Here is a 19,378-nt window from a genome sequence, read left to right as displayed (position 1 = left end):
GAATAGCTCAGCTCGTTTGCTTCTCCTTTTTCATATGTTACACTTCATCTTCAGTCATGAAACCATCAGCATGATTTCCCTGTGCATGGGTAACAATTCAAATGCCTTATTAGAGGTTACGCCCTCTTTGGAGAAAGTTGAGAAGGGAAATATTCAAACACACATGCACCTAAGGACACTTGAGCAGCCAACAAGTGCTGCTTCGGGATGGAAGTTCTACGGTGCAATGGAAAGCATAATTGCGCAGAACAAAAACACTTTTAAAGCATTAACAAGAGGCAGGAGGGTCTAGAGACAAAGCTTAGCAACACAGGGCTCAGACTGTGTGTGTGAAGAGCTGATGCAAAAAGATACGCAAAGGTAGCCACTTCCAGTGTGCAAAAAATGAGACTCCATTGGTCCTTTCAAACCCATAAACAATGTTATTTATTCTGAAGCACCATCTACTGGCATATTTTCTCTTAACTATTTACAGATATATTGATGTGGAGCACTCTTGTAACAACATGCTGGCATCAGTGTCAGGCCAGGAAACAAAGACATCTAAGTCAGGGTAACAGCTGGGTAGTGCTATGGCTTGTGTTGTACAGCAGTTCAGACGAGATAACAGTGGTCACGTCTGGCCTTACATTCAATTAAAATAATTTCCCGATCTACATATTGGAGATAGTAACTCACAGAGGTGGCATGAAGTTTCCTTCATTATGGCTTGAGCTTCGCTTGGAGAATCTGTTTGTTTATTTAAGACTTTGAGCTTTTGGGATAGGAGGTGCCATAGGAATGAAAGGTATTGTTATTCTATAGGTAAACATGCCTGTCACCTGTGACAAATATCAGAAATGGGCCTTGGAGGCACTGATGTGTTTATGTTTTATTTGACACTCAAGGCAGGCAAGATCCCTTGTACCACACAATACATCCTGGAGGCATCCCATGGAAATTCATCCAGCCTGGCCATGTTTCCCATTGCTCAGCTCTGAAGCCTGGGAAGCTGTCATGTTCAAACCTCCACATCAAGTTATGCTTCAAAGGCCCAAGCCTGTACAGAACACAAGCTCCGTCTGTGTGACTCCATGATCCTGGTCTCTCCTGGAATTTAGATTTCAGCTGACAGCTGTATGTTAAACCTCTCATAGAAGTGTCATTTCATGCTCTGCTAACGTCCCCCCAGAGGACTTGCTTAGAGCCTTCATACTCCTGATCTGTATGACAAAAGGGAAACAATATCTAATTAGCATGCATATTTTTTCAGCTGCAGCAACACCGTCTGCTAGAAAAGTGCTGGATCCTAATTGATACCAAACTAAGGTTTCTAAGTCTCCCCTGATTTACACATCTATTACACCAGTGTAATTCCATTGACTTCAACGGATTTAATGCTCAGTGCCTCTAATTTATTTAGTTGTATTTGTGGCATGTGAGGCAAGAGTCTTGCGGTGTTGTTCCCCATTTGCTTGAGACACAATTTTTTTAAAGGGCCCTGGAGGTTTCCGAGCCAGGCATCTCGCACAGAGTGAGGGATATTAACTGAAACATTGGGTTTCTTATGTGAACGATGTGTTTGTCTCTCATGGCATGTAAGGAATCAATCTATCCAGATACTGTTTTCCTGAGCGTGTAGCCATTGCCTTCGATGAGGCGATGCCTCTGAAGCCTTTGGGGCAATATGAAAACAGCCTTCTGAGGCCTTCATAATCTTATGACCAAGTGAACAATCCTACTGAGATGGGCGTGAAGCTGGGATCAGGATTTCATTCACATTTGAGGTATGTTGATGGCTCCCATCACTGCAATCGGTATTGAAGACCTCACACACACTAATTTATTATTAATTCTCCCAACCCCCTGTGGGGTAGGCTAGTATTATTACCTCTTGGGAGCCAGTGCACAGACAAAATCCAAAAGTCTGCTCCAAAGGCCATTTTTGCCAATGGAAGGACTCCTGAGACAGAGACATCTTGTGGACATGCCTCTGCACTTCCTGTTGGTTCAAGCCAAGAGGATGTAGCCTAGACTAGTGGCTCTCAACCTTTCTGGATTACTGTACCCCTTTCAGGAGTCTGATTTGTCTTGTTTACCCCCAAGTTTCAAAGGTACAAAATCAGACATAAAAATACAAAAAAGTGTCACAGGACATGATTGCTGAAAAAAATGCTTCCTTTCTCATTTTTACCATATAATTATAAATCAATTGGAATATAAATATTGCACTTACATTTCAGAGTGTAGTTTATAGAGTAGTATAAACAAATCATTGTCTGTATGAAATTTTAGTTTGTACTGATTTTGCTAGTGCTTTTTCTGTAGCCAGACCTCTGCGTTCCCTCAGGGGTACGTGTACCCCTGGTTGAGAACCACTGACCTAGACAGCTATATGGAGGCAGAGTTTGGTGACTAAGGAAGAAGTTAAATCCTGTTTCACCCTTGATGTTCTTGATGTAATTCATAAAAGCAATTCATAAAAGCAATTTGCTGAAACCTGAGACTTCCTTGCTTCCTCGAGAATTCTACCATGCTCTTTTAGGACAATTCTCTTTTAACAGTGAAGGTAACTAACCACTGGAACAACTTACCAAGAGATTCTCCATCACTGGACATCTGAAAATCAGGACTGGATGTTTTTTTCTAAGATATAGAAATCATAGAAAGGCTACGAGGGACCACAAGAGGTCATCTGGTCCATCTCCCTGCAATCAGGAGGGCCAAGTATACCTAGACCATCTGTGATGGAGTATGTAAACTCTGCACTAGCATGGAAGAGGTGAAGGAGCTGCTTTGGATTGGAGTGACTGTTCACTTCCACACCTGCAAACCATTCCAGGACTGGAGGAGGAGTTCAAAGATAGAAGTTTGTGGCCAAACTGTAATTTGAACCCAGGTTTCCCAAATCCCAGTCTAGTATCTTAACGAGAAGACCATTCTTTTTCCTATGCAGCTAGAGTTTTAGCTTGGGCCCATCTTGAGGGCTGACCTCATATTTCTGAACGCTTTCTGTCTGTATCTATGTAAACAGTTACAAGACAAGGTGCCAGAAGGTGACACTGAAGAATATGGGATTTGTGAGACCAATATAACTTGTTTTGCACTCAGCAAATGTCCTCTTCTAGCAGCTCTGAATATCCACGTGGTTTCTGAAATAAAACAATTTCAAAATACTCTGATTTTTTGCACTCTGAAAGGCAGGACAAAAAAAAAATCTTCCAGACCAACTGAACAGATTTTTTTTTAAATCCTTTTCAAATCAAAACATTGTCAGGGTTACCATTTTCTTTGACAAATATTTTTGAATATATCCCAAAGATGAGGGATCTAGGAATTTATTTTTTCCCCTGATGTGTTCACAAAGCTCCTGAATGTTATATAAGGCAGTGCTGTAGGTTAAAGATGGAGGTTACTGGTGTCAAAAATATTTGACATGCGTTAAAAACAAAGTGACTTTTAAATGAGCACCTCCTCCCATCCCTGCCACCACCCCATGGAGATTTGATTGATTTCCTGATGTTTCCGGTCAGGGAACAAAGTAACTAAAAGGTCAACACCACCACAATAAACACATGTAGTGACAGGTTTCAGAGTAGCAGCCGTGTTAGTCTGTATTCACAAAAAGAAAAGGAGTATTTGTGGCACCTTAGAGACTAACAAATTTATTTGAGCATAAGCTTTCGTGAGCTACAGCTCACTTCATCGGATGTAGTGAGAATATTTGCTAGCCTGGTTTAGTTTGAACCTCTAACCTGTTTATATCACATATTCAGCAGAAACAGCATATGCTTGTGGAACAATAGTCCATTTGTAAACACAGATAAGGTTCCAAGAGAAATATTCATCACAAGCTGAATATGCAAATTATTTGGGTAATGTCATTTGTCTTAATTTCATTCTAGTTAAAGACTGCCATCTTTTGAAGAACTCCCGTCTCTACTGCCTCCAACCATTTGATGTCTGTTTCATTTTGCAACTGTTTACAGACCCATGGAGTAATATTGGTAGTACACTGTTTTATAAATTTTCACTTTGGTACCAAACATGATGTTTTTAATCAGTCCATATGTTCATCAATTTCTGTGCAGCACTTGTAGCTAAAGCACATCTCCTTTTAACCTCATCCTTGATGGAATCGTCGGCACCAATCAAGCTTGAGATAAGATTTTACTTATTCTATAACTTCACCACCACTGAATTTCAGCACTTCATTATCCTTTCCCAAGATGCAATCACTATGTCTTCTTGGCATTCATTCTAAGCCCAAGTCTACAACACCAATTCTCCAAGACAGTGAAGAGTATTATCCTGAAGTCAAATGTGGCTGCCAATTGTATGATGTCATCTGCATAAATTAAGGCGCTTAATTCTAGATCCTCCAGTGCCACGCCCTCCAACTCATCTCACATTCCTAATGGACAGTTTAAAAACCATGACAAATGAAGTCCAGTTTAAAAATAAGAACTGAAGAAGTTAGGAAAGTAGGCTGTGAAATCAGTGTTTGGGATTGGCTGTAACAGAAACAATTATGATGATGGGAGCACCACAAGAGACATATAGATGATAGGATGCCAAAGAAAATAATGCAAACACAACCAAGTCAGTCCGACATATGGGTAGCCCACCAACCAGATGGCAAGATATTGTAAGCAGAGACATGACCAGGCTGGGCAGAATGGAGAAACAAGCCATGTCCAGGAATAAATGGCCGTGCTCTACGGCTCTCATTGTCTGTAACAATGCTTTGGGATGAAAAGAAGAAGAAGAAGAGGAAGTGCAACATGAATAGATAGTTATTTCTCTTTCTATGAAGTACTGAAAAATGCCCCTGTTCAAGAGTTTCCCAAGAGCCTGCAGTTTCGGCCAAATTCTCAGCTGGTGAAAAGGGGCATAGCTCCATTGATGTCAGTGGACCTGTACCCATTTGCACCAGATTGGGATCCATGTTTGGATCGTCAAAAGTATGTGGCTCCCAACGCCCATGGATTTCAGTGGAATTTAGGAGTTCTAAATACTTTTGAGGATCTGAGCCCTTGTTGTTTGTTTGGAAATTTGACTGGTTTGATTTAAACTGTGCTTTAAATGCACAGGGAGCTAAACTGAAGGTTCAGTTGTGGCCTGGAGATCCAGTGAAGTGTCTGTCCTTCAAGTCCCTCCTTAAAATTCTCATCTCCTGTAATATCCAGAAAAAACATGACAACACTTACGCAGCTAATGTGTCAAGACTGCTGTCTATCATGTTAATTAGTGCTGGCTTGTTATTTCTTTGCATTTCTCATTTGTTGCCTCCACCTATTGTCATCTATTGCCTTATACTGAGATTCTAAGTTCTTTTGGGGGTTGGACTGTCTCTTTGTCATGTCTTCTTGCCGTGTCTAAGATGCTAGGGCCTCTAGGCCCTACCATAAATAATAAAACATAATACTATAAGTGCAGGAAGGGAGACATTTTCTAGTGGCTGTTGCTTCCAAATATGTTGAGTAGGAAAGAAATGGCCCAGTTCCTCAGCTGATGTAAATAGACTTCAGTGGCACCATGTGGATTTATGAGAGCTGAGATTATCTTGTCTGCAGAGTGCAGCTGTAGGCATAATGCTTCCATGGGGTGCCTATGGGTGAGTGCACTAGAATCAACAGCAATGTGACAAAGTCTTTCATACCAACAAGTCTACCTTATAGCATGGTAGTATCCAGCTCAGGAGCTATAGTACGATACCCTGTGCAAACACGGAAACCCTGATCCCTTAATACTGTTCTTCAGTCAGGACATGGCCAAGTTCCCTCCTCATTTCATATTAAAATCTAATTAATCTTAAGCGCTTAGATAACTTTTAAATGAAGGCTAGAAGGGACTGCAGAGAAGCCATAAAGCCCATGGCTGGTATATTATTGAGCAGTTTTGTGGAACAAGGAGAAGAGGAGAAAGAGGGAATGATGGGCCATCAGGCCAACTCTATGAACAAATAGTTTACAGTTTTGCTTCTGAAGGTAGATGACTTCTGGCAAAAAGTGCTTGCAAGGGGGCAAGCAATTAACATTGCAAGCGACTGCTGCCGACTGGGAGAATGGCAGATAATCTCACCTTGCATCTACAAGTATCACTGCTTTTCTGCTTGTTTGTCTATGGGTGCCAGAAGGAAGTGGTAATATCACTCTCAAACATGTACAGTTAAAAGGATTTCAGTCCATTAAAAGGCAAATCAGCAAAGTTGCCTTTAAAAATATTTCCAGTATACTACTTTTTTTTATGGATTTCTTTTAAAAATACAAATATTAGTCACTTAATATGTATATATTTTAAAAGCGATTGGCTAGGATTTAATTGGCTACAGGGCTAAGAGAAAACGAGGGGATGAATGAGACTCAGAGGCACAATGTATTTCCTGGTTCCCCCTCTTTCTCTAGAGGAGACATAATCTGCTATTGGTCTATACCGGTAAGAGTTTACTTCCTATGCACAAGCCCAGCTGCTCTGGCCAGTACATTGTGGGATGTGTTTGAGGCTCCACCTACTCCCGGCCCACCTGCTTAGGAGAAGGATTTACTTCCAAGCAAGGTTATACTCTCCCCTGTGCTATGAGCTGTGAGGAATACAGGCAACAGTGTGGAGGAACCTAATTGCCCTTGACAGAACGGTCCGTCTCTCACTATGTGCACATACAGCACTTGGTATGGTGGAGTCCCGGTCTCAGTTGGGCTCTGGGCACTATAATAATAAGCAAAAAAGTGTTCCCAGTGTCAAGACTATACAAGACTTATCACTATGGTATCTCAGCAGCTATGAAATACTTTACAAACTACAGGATCTATAGGATTACCTCACCCACCCCAGATCTATAGGATTACCTTACCCACGGCAATAGCCCCTTTGCAGTGAAACATGGCAACTGCTTACCAGTACATAGCACCAACCGGTTAGGACAGGAAGTGAGAAAGAATATTGTATGAAACCACAAGGCGGGCATGGGGATTGAAATACTGCAGGAAGAAAACAATCACTCTAATTAAAAATTGTCCAGGAACCATATAACGAACAATAGTCCTAGTCTTGCAAAAGAGGTTTGGCATGTTAGTCGACTCAGTGATGGGTCAGTGGGTGGAGGACAAGTGAGATGGTCACAGATGCCTGAGAAACGAACCTATCTAACAGCTCTGCGATTTAGCACAAAGTTACTGCACCACCACATACAGGACAGATGCTTTGTCTATTGTTTGGTGGGTTTTGTGCTTAGTTATGTGAAACGAGGGAGACAAATATGTGTGTGTGTTAGAGTGTTAGAGAGAGAGATTTGGAAACATTCAGTCCAGATGCCAAAAGCAAGTTGATGTAAAATAGGGCAAGCAGTCAGGATTGAGTTAGTCACTTCCAAACTCTTGCCTTGCTTGGTTTTGAGCAGGTGCTTAACTTTAAGCACATGTTCACTCACTCGGACTGCAAGTGGAACTACTGTTCTAACAGAAACTCCTGGCTGAATCAGGGCCTCAGTGAATGAATATAAACAGCTCAAAGACATTCTGGGCTCAAGAGCCATTGTTAAAGGTAATCACCCTGGTCCTCCCCCTCCCTGAGTCTGCTCCTTCAGCAGACACCCATTCCAAGCGTTGTAATTCTACATTTATATTTTCTCCTCTCTGTTGTAGAAGGTGGGTAGCGGCTTCTTTAAATAGTCCTGATAACATCCAGTTGTGGTTTTTGGTAAAAATCTGCATTTCAGAAATCCTCTCATATCCACTCCCATTGTCCATTTCACCTGGCCCGTTTCAATCCTACCTGTGGGTACAGACAGCACATTTAATCTACTGTCTGTTGGAGTTTCAAAATTTATTGGAAGATGCTTTTTCTAAAAGGATGCTCAGGTGCAATTTCAGATTTGTGAAAACTGTCGATTATTACAGGTTTGTTTGCCCTTTTCTTTTCCTCTTGGCCTTCCAGCTTATAAATTCGGTGAGTTTGTTGAGCCTCTAAGCAGTGGGAGATGAAGGTTTGAGTTCAGGGATTGCCGAAAACATTTTTCTTTGTGGTTTGTCAACGCTGATACAGTGTACATAGATTTTAATAATATTAATTGTCCCCAGAGCTTTTGAATGGAAAACATTTTAAATAAGTACAAGAAATAAATAACTAAACTTGTTTTACCTAAGGGTAATGATCTCATTTACTCAGATCAATATCTATTGACTAATGGCTGATGCTTTTGTCTTTATGTATTACATTGGCTTGGACTGATCCCTTGGCTTTACTGCCTAAATTTACAAGTGTGCTCGTGGAAGGTATATGCTCCATTCAAATATGTGCAGAAGGCAACAGAAATGCTGATTTAACATGCAGTGTTGGCTGCTCTTCCAACTCAATATTTAACAGAGTTTAGACATGTATAAGTTAGTTCAGGCAAACACACACTTCCAAGAACCAGGCCTATAGAGTAAAAGATGCAACACATGGTCATCCTGGCATATTCATAGCCTAGACAAAATTTTGGCCCAGCCCATGATAGAAAGCTTAGTATAATATCAGTCTGTCACATATTAATAGTAATAATAAGAACTCACGCTTTTATAGCACCTGCCATCTGTGGATCTTAGAGGTCTGGACAAATAATGTCAGCCCCGTGAACTAGGGAGGTATCGCAATCCTCCTCTGGGGAGAAAACTGAGGCAGGGAGATTTGCTGAAGGTCACACAGGAAGCTTGTGTTGTCTCTGGAAAGAGTTTCCAGATCTGCTGATTCACTCAGATATAAGCCTATCCCTTTAATTGTTACCACATGGCGCATACTGGCTCCTACATTGTTTAATCTCATTCCTGCTTCAACATGCATTCTGTGATGTTCAAGAGGGTGTCTATCTTAGCACTAGACACGATGGAGGATTGTGTAATATTGCACGGTTCAGAGCCAAGATGAAGGTGAAGGAGATCATCATCAGGGACCTGTTTTGCGGATGATGCAAACCTTGTGGCTCACAGTATTGATGCCTTACTACATCTTATTACCAAGTCCTCCGATTCATGAAAAATCTTTGGGCTAGCAATAAGCGTGAAAAGGACTGTTACCATGCACCCAGGCTCTTCAGAACCAGTTCCAAATATCATCTTAGATGTTATTTGTCTGGATGTTGTTGACCAATTTTGCTACCTTGGCTCTACTGTTACCAGCCATGTAGATCTTGATGCTGAGCTCACTAGTGGAATTGGCAAAGAAGCCAGGAACTTTGGTCTTTTGCAAGACAGAGCCTGGAAGAATAAATTGTCCTCTAAACTGATAATCCATATTCATGAGACATGCGTTTTATCCACTCTTCTATATGGCTCAAACATGGACAACTTATGCAAAACATACCAAAAAAGGCTACACAGTTTTCATATCAGATGCTTGCATAACATTTTTCAAATAGGATGGCAAGACAGGGTAACAAATGTGGAAGTGTTAAATCATGCTGGTATGTCATTCATGGAAATGTTGATTAGTAAGAAAAGACTCAGGTGGCTTGGACATGGCAAGTAAATGCCGGATTACAGGATCCTGAAGAGTGTTCTGTACTTTGAAGCTTGAGACGGTCTAGAAAGAGAGAGAGACTGACGCACAGATTTTGGGATGCTTGCAAGAGGTGACTTAGTATCTTTTGGGAAAGGGGAGCAGAATGGCATTGCAAGGCAGCCTGGATCAAGCTTTGTGATGACTGGCATCAGAGGAAGAAAGAACCTGCTGCTAAGATTCAGAGCATTGCTAGTGCATAGGTGTGCCCTACCTGTGGATGGGACTTTCACACACATCTCGGACACAGCAGCCATCAAAGAACTCAGTGCATACACCATGCACTGTATCATTAACTGAATTATACAAAGGCAGATCCACATTCTTGTCTTGCACCTGCCAGGCTGATTAAAACATGAGTAGGTGTGTACTAGTGGTGGGGAGGTGATCACAAACCTCCTGCTTGTCTGGGACATTTATAACTACCATAAGGCTCAAGGGAGCCTGAACCAGGACGTTTTCAATGCCAGACTCACACCTCTGGTGCTTGGTACCTCCGGAAGACTGATCTAGGACTGAAAATAGCCACATTCTGAAAATGTTCTGGGGCTTTCCTATTTGGCCAGACTTCTGCTCATCATCTATTGCCAGGGTTCTCCTTTTTCCTTCTAAAGCTTTGGTGCTGAACGTGAGTCTAATTGTGCTCGTTGTCCAGGGGAACTGGTTTTGCGCCACGTATAAGGTATATATGATGGCAGTGATGGATTCTACTCATATGTTTGTAACTAATTACAATGCTGTCACATGCTGGGGTGCAATCAAGACCAGTGAGAGGTTGTTTCATCACCTGCCCTGGGTTCCTCACTATGCTTTGCTGTTGTAGCTGCCAGCTATGGCCCCTCACAAACAGCCTGCCAGCATGCTGGTCACACATTGATAGTCTGTGTCTTGCTACAGCCCTGGTCCAGCCACTCTGACTCCAGCAGCCTGTCAGCAGCACACCAGCCACAATTGGACTTCCTGTAGTTAGTAAACCAAGGTTGCGGGGTGACCCCAACACATGTCCAATCCTGAATTTTCCCCAGAACAGTGTTCTGCATTGTCCAGCCCTCGCATGCACAGTTCAGATATTAGAAATTGGGTCAATATTCAACAGTTTGTTACTTTACCTGGCATTACCAAACAGTTCTTCAGTTTAAACACAACACTGGATTAGTTTTAATCACAAAACAAAACAAGATATATAACTACAAAGAGAGAGATTTTAAGTAAGTACAAGCGACAGGTATTAAAGTCAGAAATGGTTACAAGTGAAATAAAGATAAAATGCTTAACAAGTTAGATTTGGTTCAATGTAACATCCTTACCACAAAAAGAAAAGGAGGACTTGTGGCAGCTCAGAGACTAACAAATTTATTTGAGCATAAGCTTTCGTGAGCTACAGCTCACTTCATCAGATACATTCAGTGGAAAATACAGAGGGGAGATTTATATACACAGAGAACATGAAACAATGGGTGTTACCATACACACTGTAATGCAAGTGAGCAGGTAAGGTGAGTTATTACCAGCGGGGTAGGGGGGAACCTTTTGTAGTGATAATCAAGTTGGGCCATTTCCAGCAGTTGACAAGAATGTCTGAGGAACAGTAGGGGGCGGGGAATAAACATGGGGAAATAGTTTTACTTTGTGTAATGACCCATCCACTCCCAGACTTTATTCAAGCCTAAATTAATTGTATCCAGTTTGCAAATTAATTCCAATTCAGCAGTCTCTCCTGCTGGTAATAACTCACCTTACCTACTCACTCTCACTTTCTTTTTGCGGATACAGACTAACATGGCTGCTACTCTGAATCCTTACCACAGGCTCCCAGCAATATAGCTGACCAAATGCTCAGGTCAGAAATTCCCCCAAAGTCAAAGGGCTGGTTCCTTTGTCTTTGAGAGAGACAGGGAGGGCTTGTGTACACTACCTGCTGGATCGGTGGGCAGCAATCGATCCAGCAGGGGGTCAATTTCTCGCATCTAGTATACATGTGATAAATTGACTGCTGAGCGCTCTCCCATCGACTCTGGTACTTTAGTAAAACAAGAATCGCAAGCGGAGTTGACAGAAGAGCTCCAGCTGTCAACTTAGCACAGTGAAGACACTTAGAAGTAGATCTAAGTACGTTGACTTGAGCTACGCTATTCACGTAGCTGAAGTTGCGTATCTTAGATTGACCCCGCACAGTAGTGTAGACAAGCCCACAGATGGAGAGAGAACAAACCTGGGGTAATTTTGCCCCTCACTTTTAGAGTCCAGTCACCCTTTGAAATGCATTTTCCTGAGGGTCATCCCTAGATAAAGTTCATTCCAGCTGTGAGGATGGAGACATGAAGTCTCACGGTGAAAGAGATTCCATGTTGCTTGCTAAATCCATATTGATCTGTTCCTGTACTGTTTTGTTGCCAAAGAATGGCCATTTGACAGGTGATTGCCCATCAACTTTGATGACACCTGCCTAGAGGTATTGTACTGTCCTTTGTCTTTGAGAAACTGGCCTACACACTCCCTAGGCTTCTCTGGTAAACACAAACTGAAATTATGAATACAATATATTCCTAAAATTCTTAATACACATTTCGTATGTACATTACACAGGAATATTGATGATCAGTGCACTATTAAGTTTTAAATGATACCTCACCAGGTGTATTTTGCAGAAAGATTATTACAGTACTGCATAGGATGTGAATGGAGGGGTACATTTGGTGACAAATATATATATGGGGAAGCTGTGCCCCCCAAATGACATTGTTCTGTGGGTTAATACAGAAACAACAGCACATTGGTGAGGCTGAACTCACACTTCTAAGCCCAGGCAAAGTGTTACACAATACACAGCACCGAGACCTAGCCTTTCTTGTTGGATTTCCAGCAGCCTGTTGGACTGTTCCTTCTGATGCAGATTGTTATGGTTACTTACTACTCGCTGTAGTGTTCTGTCCCCCTCTAGTGGTAGTTGGGTCCAATATAGAGGTTGATGAGCCTGCTATGCTAACAGAAGTGGACCTTTTACCTCAGGCAATACAGTCTCATGCTTTTAGAATCTCAGGTTGTAGGATCTGTTCCTGCTGCCAATGACCCACATAGGGGCATCTCTTGACACTACCATGGCAGGACAACAGCTAACCAAAATCTGCAAAGTGTTCTCCATAGAGATTGAGTTTTTGGACTATTTTTTTCTTCCAGGGACATGTCTCTGGTATCCCACCCATCTCACGTTTTATACAAAAGACCTGTCCTTCTAAGGTCCACTCTAGGAATTATTTTGGGGGAACTTCTAGTCTAACCTCTGTATAATACAGGCCATAGATGATCACAGTGCCCTTTCTGGTTTTGGAATCTCAGAGAGATGCTCTAATTAAGGTGAGCCCCTGTTTATCCTCTGAGCTGTTTGCACTTTGCATCACCAGACCTCCATACCTTGCAGCATTGGTTCTAAAGGCAGAGACACAGCTATGGACAACCTTAACAGGTCAGGCTGGGAAACTTCAGCTGGAAGTGAGAGCCACTGGAGAGGTTCAAAGAGGGGAGTGACACAGTCAGAGCAGCAGGTGAGGATGGTATTAGCCATTGCATTTTGGATAGGGGAGGAGAGCAAAAGGGGAATTGAGGAGCCCAGAAAAGATGATGGTGCAGTAATCAAGGTGGCAGATCAGGCGTAATGGAGCATTTTAGCCATAGGGGCAGAGGGGAGGGGGTTGGGTCTTTTAACTTGGATGCTGTGTAAACCAACATTAACATCAAAAGACCTATGATGATTATACGATCTAAGGATCTGGCCCACTAGTCTAGAAAGCACTAGCGGGGTCTGGTGGCAGCCTGGCTGTGCAGGCCTTTGTATCTGCCTCATTATGCTCAAATGACACAGTTGCCCTTCACTAAAAAAACAAAGCTCAACAATAACTTTCACTAACTTGACTCTAATTGAACTGTCCTGTGTGTAACTGTTCTAGAGAAATGGTGATTTCTGCAATCAGTTGAGAGGAAAGAGGCTGGGGGAAAGAAAATAAGCCACAGACACAGATAAGGAGATTTTATTCAGCTTTATTTGACAAGTTTTATTACACTGAGAAAACATAAGGTATCTAATCTCTTTGCAGCTGTTGCAGCCCTTCAGCCTTTATCACTTAAATCCTATTAAATATAAAATTGTTTCTATTTGTCAATGGCATGATATCTTTTTTTATTACTATTATTATCATCATCAGAGAGTCCCGTGAGTGTGGCCAAGAACATAATTTCTGGTTTATCTTCTTACCAAGTGGCAAAGTTACCCAATAATTTTGGTCTGCTTAAATGTCCTACATTTTAAAAAGGCTGGAAAGTTGTGCATGCTTTTTAATAGACATGTAGGGACACTAAATAGTGCTCAGGAAATGATGGAGCATTCTGTTTCTTTCCAACTAATCTGTATTAGAAGTTACATGAATTGCAAATCCCTGCAAACTATCCCATTTTATTAATTATTTCTATTATGATAGCTCCTGGAGTTCCCAACTGAAATTGCAGCCATGCCATGCTAGGTGCTGTACAAATACAAAGCAAAATAATCCCTATGCCAAAGATCTTCAAATTACAGCTGGTAAAAATGTTTTTTTCTTTAATCTTTAAAATTTCAGCACACTTCCATATTTTCCACAAAAAAATTCTATTTTTTTCAGCAGAAATTCAACCCCCAAAATATTTCAACTTGGAAATTCTGCTGTGGTGCACTGGACCTCAGGTACCTCATTCTCCACTATATCTGGGTTCCCTGCTTAGATAAAAATCTCCCGAGATGCACAACAGTCCCCACTCTTTTAGGGTTGCCAACTTTCTACTTGCATAAAACCGAATACCTTTGCCCTGCTCCTTGCCCCACCCCTTCTGAGGCCCCACCCAGGCCCCACCACTTCTTGAGGCCCTGACTCCTGCTTACTCCATCCCCCCTCCCTCTGACACTTGCTCTCCCCACCCTCACTCACTCATTTTCACTAGGCTGGCTGAGGGGACTGGGGTTCAGGAAGGGCTGAGAGCTATGGAAGGGGTGTGGGCTCTGGGGTGGGGCTGATGGGTTTGGGATATAGAAGGGTGCTCTAGATTGGGATTGAGGGGTTCAGAAGGTGGGAAAGGGATCAGGGCTGGGGCAAGGGGTTGGGGCCCGGGAGGGTGTCAGGGGTGCAGGCTCCAGGTGGCGCTTACCTCAAGCAACTTCTAGAAGCAACAGCACGTCCCCCTCCAGCTCCTACATGGAAGGTGCGGCCAGGCAGTTTTGCACATTGCCCCATCCGCAAACGCTGCCCTGCGCAGCTCCCATTGTTTGCGCTTCCTGGCCAATGGGAGCTGCAGAACCGGCGCTTGGGGCGGTGCCATATGAGGAGCCCCCTGGCTGCCCCTACAGTAGGAGCCAGAGGAGAGGCATACTTGCTGCTTCCCAGAAGCTTCGTGGTACAGAGGCTAGCAGGGATCCTGCCAGCCTCGCTGCACATTGCTGCCAACCGGACAGTGAAAGGCCCAGTCATTGGTGCTGACCAGAGTCGCCAGGATCCCTTTTCGACAGGGCGTTCCGGTTGAAAACCAGAGACCTAGTCACCCTACCCTCTTTCTTGGACAGGGGAGACAATGCATCAGGGAGATCCCTGGCCATGGTGCACGGTGGGAGGTGGATTCCAGCCCAGAATAGAAAATGAGGACCTGAGACAACCTAATTCCAATTCCCATGAGGTAACAGTCCAGCATTTCCAAATCAAAACATTTTGGTTTTCAGCTAAACAGTTTGAGTGCAGGGTATTTGGATTGTCAACAACTCAAAACACTTCCTGGACACTACGGTGCTAATAAGCGATGGTCACATAAACACCACCCTATATCGGAAACCTACTGACCGCTATTCCTACCTACATGCCTCTAGTTTTCATCCAGATCATACCACTCGATCCATTGTCTACAGCCAAGCGCTACGATATAAGCGCATTTGCTCCAACCCCTCAGACAGAGACAAACACCTACAAGATCTCTATCATGCATTCCTACAACTACAATACCCACCTGCTGAAGTGAAGAAACAGATTGACAGAGCCAGAAGAGTACCCAGAAGTCACCTACTCCAGGACAGGCCCAACAAAGAAAACAACAGAACGCCACTAGCCATCACCTTCAGCCCCCAACTAAAATCTCTCCAACGCATCATCAAGGATCTACAACCTATCCTGAAGGACGAGCCATCACTCTCACAGATCTTGGGAGACAGACCAGTCCTTGCTTACAGACAGCCCCCCAATCTGAAGCAAATACTCACCAGCAACCACACACCACACAACAGAACCACTAACCCAGGAACCTATCCTTGCAACAAAGCCCGTTGCCAACTCTGTCCACATATCTATTCAGGGGATACCATCATAGGGCCTAATCACATCAGCCACACTATCAGAGGCTCCTTCACCTGCGCATCTACCAATGTGATATATGCCATCATGTGCCAGCAATGCCCCTCTGCCATGTACATTGGCCAAACTGGACAGTCTCTACGTAAAAGAATGAATGGACACAAATCAGACGTCAAGAATTATAACCTTCAAAAACCAGTTGGAGAACACTTCAATCTCTCTGGTCACTCGATCACAGACCTAAGAGTGGCTATACTTCAACAAAAAAGCTTCAAAAACAGACTCCAACGAGAGACTGCTGAATTGGAATTAATTTGCAAACTGGATACAATTAACTTAGGCTTGAATAGAGACTGGGAATGGATGAGTCATTACACAAAGTAAAACTATTTCCCCATGGTATTTCTCCCTCCCACCCCACCCCCCACTGTTCCTCTGGTATTCTTGTTAACTGCTGGAATTAGCCTACCTTGCTTGTCACCATGAAAGGTTTTCCTCCTTTCCCCCCCGCTGCTGCTGGTGATGGCTTATCTTAAGTGATCACTCTCCTTACAGTGTGTATGATAAACCCATTGTTTCATGTTCTCTGTGTGTGTGTGTGTGTGTGTGTGTGTGTGTGTGTGTATATATATATAAATCTCTCCTCTGTTTTTTCCACCAAATGCATCCAATGAAGTGAGCTGTCGCTCACGAAAGCTTATGCTCTAATAAATTTGTTAGTCTAAGGTGCCACAAGTACTCCTTTTCTTTTTGTGAAAACAGACTAACACGGCTGCTACTCTGAAACTCAAAACACTGACATCCAATTTTTTTCTGTTGAAAAATTTTTTTTGATGGCAAATTTTCAACTGCTGCTTCTCACAGTCTAAACACTCAAGACAAATGGTGGGAGGAATATTTTGCTGAAAATGATTTGCTCAAGATCAGGCAGTGGAGCCATGGACTAACACGTCTCCTGAATCACAAACCCAAGCTCCCACACCACTTCTCAGAACCCCTCAAGAACATTCATCTCATTACTGAGGGAACACGTTTGTTCCTTATCATTGCCAAAAGGAATGATAATGTGAGAATCCCTTACAGACTAGGCCATAAAAGATTAAACAAATGACTAAGACAGTGATCCTGGATGTATACCATTAAGGAATGGGGTATTTTTTCCCATTTTGTTTTTATTGATGGAGTAATCTCTCCTGTGCTTTTTATTGGTTTAATTTTCTTTGTGTAGCATTGGTTTTATGGAACGGATTCGTTCCTGCTGCTTCTCCAGTGGAGATTCGCTGGGGAGCCCCCTTTATGTCTTCGGGAAATAGATGAAGGTTTTTCCAAAGGTATTAATGTTTTATTTATGTATGCTTTGGGCAATTGCTCTACCGCATTCTCTTCACTAGCTATGGCCTCTATTTGGCCAAGCCCCTACGCGAATGCTTTACATTTAGCCTGGAAGTGACCACACTGGGTTGCTCAAAGTTAAATACATGCTTAAGTAGTTTGCAGGAGCAGGGCCTGTGGGCCCAATCCTGCCATCCTTACAAAGACTCTTGCGCCCATTGAAATCAACAGAAAAATTAAAGGCCAGCAGGATCAGGTGCTCAGCCAAGAGCCCCACTGACTTGGTGTTCAGTTTCTGCATGTGTTGTTGCAAGGACTGGAATTCTGCTGTGGAACTCAGCGGGTCAAATCTGGCCTCAGACCCTGAGGGGCGAAATCAGCACTGAGCAGTCCCAAGGGTTTATACTAGGCCTGATTTTGGCCTGGTGCATCCATGGAGATGGGCTTTTTGCAGAGTCATTTTCAAGGATTATTTCCAGTGTTTCACTGAACTGGTTTTGGATTATTTTTTTCAGTGCAACTCCTGGTAAAGGTGTTCACCTTTTAGCTGCAACCTAAGAAATCTCTCAGGTGTACAAGGGGAATATCACATGGGACACTAGAAGACAAAGCACAGTGAAATCCTAGTTAAAGAGCAGGGTTAGGATAGTGGTGGGATAACTTCATACCTGCAGGTTTCAGAGTCGCAGCCATGTTAGTCTGTATCTGCAAAAAGAACAGGAGCTTAGTCTCTAAGGTGCCACAAGTACTCCTGTTCTTTTTGTTCATACCTGCAGATTCCCTGAACCCAAGATCATACCATTCTCTCCGCTCACTTCCTTCCTGGGCCTGCAGAGACAATAAGCAGGCCGAGTAGGCACAAAATGGTCCTGATTCAGCAAATCGCTTAAACGTGCTTAAGCATGGTTGAATTTTCACTGACTTCAACTGGGATTACTCACGTACTTAACTTTAAGAGTGTGTTTAAGCCCTTTGTTGAATCAAAGCGAAAATTCTGATCCATAACTTGAACCCCCTTAATGTTCAGATATGCTCAGACACAAAGTTTTGGAAGGGTCGGGCAAAGAGAGAAGAGAAGGGCCAGAAACACCCCCAATTCAGACCTGGATCCAGGCTCACGGTGTAACCCCTCCACTCCAGTGCTCAGTTTGCTTGGATGTTTGGTTTTGGGGGGGGTGCCCATGTCAGCTACAGGCACAGAACTGAACCAGTGACTAACTGCTCAGAATGCTACTACTCACTGACAGTGGTTGAAACAGAACAGTGCAAAGGCTTATTTCCTGGAGCCTTTGTACATTTATAAACACAAGACAGTTTTTCAGCAAGACAGATTTGCCATGTTTTATGCTAGAGTGCACATATTATCACTGTTTTCTGATTAATAACTAAATAGCTCCTATCCGACCCTTTGGCATTAAAATCATGTTTGTAGAGTGTACCTGGAGCTCAGTTGTGCACATTTCAGGGTATTTACAAGTGTCGGCTTTGGCAACTACACAAAATCACTGTGTACTGTGCAGAATTTACATCCTAGAGAGTGTAAAATTACAGTGGTGGGTTGGTTTTTTGTCGTTTTTGTGTTACTTTGTCATTTATAATGTAAAACATTGAAGACAAGCTACACATTAGAAACAAAACATTCACATTCACTGGATTATAAGTCACAAGGATTTCAATAATGACAGGTTTCAGAGTAGCAGCCGTGTTAGTCTGTATTCGCAAAAAGAAAAGGAGTACCCGTGGCACCTTAGAGACTAACAAATTTATTAGAGCATAAGCTTTCATGAGCTACAGCTCACTGCATCCGATGAAGTGTGCTGTAGCTCACGAATGCTTATGCTCTAATAAATTTGTTAGTCTCTAAGGTGCCACGGGTACTCCTTTTCTTTTTAAGGATTTCAATGGATCACATTGTATCTCAAATTTCGACTGATTAAACTCATTATAAATGTATTGACCAGAACCTCAGCTGGTGTAAAATGGCACACCGGTACGTATCTGGCCTGTTGTCCACAGACAGGTGAGCGCGACATTTAGTTTAGACACTATGGTCAGGGGGCCATATACATAGCTAAAATAGATAGACTGAACAGACGTAAAGAAGATCAGACTCAGGCAGGTTCTCTGAAAGTGTTGCTAACTACCAGGAAAATCTGTGTCCATCACATATTGCG

At 42.8% G+C, this 19,378-nt stretch overlaps 1 long non-coding RNA gene across 1 annotated transcript in view; it reads right to left on the bottom strand.

Annotated features, from left to right (window-relative positions):
* Nucleotides 1–629: 629 nt before the first annotated feature.
* The window catches only part of LOC119863766, a 43,915-nt gene continuing 25,166 nt past the window's right edge, over nt 630–19,378 (bottom strand). Inside the window, exon 2 of the long non-coding RNA XR_005295735.1 lies at nt 630–1,202. This is a non-coding gene — a long non-coding RNA (uncharacterized LOC119863766). The remainder of the gene's footprint in view (nt 1,203–19,378) is intronic.

Source organism: Dermochelys coriacea, chromosome 11 (assembly GCF_009764565.3).
Source record: "Dermochelys coriacea isolate rDerCor1 chromosome 11, rDerCor1.pri.v4, whole genome shotgun sequence".
Classification (NCBI taxonomy): domain Eukaryota; kingdom Metazoa; phylum Chordata; order Testudines; family Dermochelyidae; genus Dermochelys; species Dermochelys coriacea.
This window is presented reverse-complemented; position numbering and strand designations above follow the sequence as displayed.